This window comes from Ailuropoda melanoleuca, chromosome 10 (assembly GCF_002007445.2).
Source record: "Ailuropoda melanoleuca isolate Jingjing chromosome 10, ASM200744v2, whole genome shotgun sequence".
NCBI lineage: Eukaryota > Metazoa > Chordata > Mammalia > Carnivora > Ursidae > Ailuropoda > Ailuropoda melanoleuca.
Window position 1 is genome coordinate 86830002 of NC_048227.1, and position 2341 is coordinate 86832342.

General features: G+C 36.5%; 1 pseudogene; it reads right to left on the reverse strand.

Annotated features, from left to right (window-relative positions):
- Positions 1-295: 295 nt before the first annotated feature.
- On the reverse strand, positions 296-963 carry LOC109489140 (annotated as a pseudogene).
- Between the last annotated feature and the right edge of the window lie 1378 nt (positions 964-2341).

A 2341-nucleotide genomic window follows, 5' to 3' on the forward strand; every position in this document is an offset into this window, starting at 1 on the left:
AGAGGGGGGAGGGAGGGACAGTACAAGCAGAGGGAACAGCAGGCAGAAGGAAAGGGAGAAGCAGGCTTACCACTGAGCAGGGAACCTGATGTGGGCTCAATCCCAGGACCCTGAGATCATGACCTGAGCCAAAGGCAGATGCTTAACTCACTGAGCCACCCAGGCACCCCTCCAAGGATTATTTCAAAAAAAATGTGTGCTTTTCAGCAAATACAAGTCTCTTCCCCAAACTATACTTATAACATTATTTTATTTCCATAATGAAACTTTTTTGTCAGCATTTAAAGTGTGAATTTTAAACTGATTCTTGGACTAGTGTCTCATACCCATCAGTTTGTTTAACTTTCGCACCTGTCTCCTCCCTCATAGCTTTTCAGTACTACCTCCTTCACCATGAAGCTCCATTACATTTCCCAATTCAAACACGCAATACTTTTCTATATTTTCTCTAGTGCTCTCTGGACTCAATTGATTGACCACTTCTTTCAAGTCATTGATCTACAAATTTGGGGTCATGAATTTCACCACCTTCTTTTGGATTTTGCAGACCTCTGGTACTCGACTTAGGTCTTCTGAATCTGATTGTTGCATTATTTTTAGTAAAACCAACACAGACTAGACGAACCAAATAACCACAAGAACTCTTGACTTCAACATGAGCTTCAATAATAGCCTGCCCTTTTTTGATAACACAGCACAAAAGTACAATCCATGCCATGGAAGTTGCTTAGGCAGTTTTTGCCCAGAACATCCTTAGTCACTCTGCAAATGAGCAAGGCTCACTTCAAAAACACTACCCTAGAGGTCTTCAGATGCAATTTTAGTTCCTTGAGCCCTTCAGGTTAACGTTTTTCCAACCCTACTTATATCATATCAATGTTTCTTAAAAAACTGATCAACTACTGTCTTTTTGGCTCCCTTTTTGCTGCTGTTCGTGAGATGTTTGTTCTTGCGAATCACCATGGTACGGTTCTGAGAGCCAAAATCTTACGCCATTATTTTGCAACTTTTATAGGCAATGAAAAGTTCTCCAACCTCAGTCCATAATCTCAGAAACAGGAAATTACGTAGATTTTTTAGAGCCCTTGTGTACAAAGGATTAAAGAACTATCATGCCACCTCATTTCCTTGTAAATGCCAAAAAAAAATTTAAATGAAAAGCAATTTAGGGTATGTGTCTTGAGGAAATGATAAAGATTATGGTAACAAGGGGCTATGGTGTGACTGTTTGTGTCTGCTCTCTGCCCCCAAATTCATATGTTGAAATCCTAATACCCAATGTGATGGTATTAAGGAGTGGGACTTTTAGGAGTTATTTAGGTCATGAGGGTTTGGTCCTCATAATAGGATTTAGTGCTCTTGTTTAAAAAAAAACAAAACAAAACAAAACAAAAAAACAAAAAAAAAAACAACAACTCTGCAGAATTAGCTCACTCCGGACCCAGAAGAGGGTCTTCACCATGCTGGCACTGTAATCTCAGACTTCCAGCCTCAAGAATTGTGAGAAATAATTTATGCAGTATTTTGTTATAGCAGACTGAACTAGGACACATGGCTTATTTAAGCCTTTATGCTATTTGAAAGGCACTTAGATGATTTATCAATATAGTTTTGTGAGTAAATATTTATTTCCACCCTCCTTATGTCAAATAAAAACCAATCAGGTTCTTTAAGCTTAAATCATAATTGTTATATTTTTCTAGTTTCATTAGCTTAATATGTTTTGCCTTCCCCAATTATTAGCACAAGAATTTTTTTGCATGTAAATAACCTTTGAAGTATTCAAATATTTTAAACAGTGAACTGCTATCACTTATTTTGCAGTTACTATTGCCAATCATTTTAATACAATAATTAGGACTAATAAATTGGTCACAACCTTGAAAGCCATCCTGTACAAATCTATATAATCTACCAGCTTCCTGGTTCTCATAGAAACTGATCATAGCAAGCATGTTTAATGCAGCACACATTTATGAATAAATTAATAACCCACTAAAGTTTAAAAATGAGTCTAATCAAAACAATTTTCCCCACAACTTTCATCATTGCTCTCTATTTTACCTGATGGATCATTTCTCTTTAAACTTGAACCAAAAAAATAGATAATATGAACTAAATAGATAAAGAATGTACACTTAGAGCTAACATTCAGTAGTTCTCTCCTTAAGGGAAGAATTCTGTCATTTCAGATGAAATAATTTATCAATGTGACTTGCCCTAGCAATCGAAATGCTCTTTCTTCCAAAGTATTTAGCTGTCCCCATCATTGCCTAACTGTAATAATTTGGGGAATAAAAAGTCTTGCAAAATCCAACATTGGGGTGCAACAAACTGCATC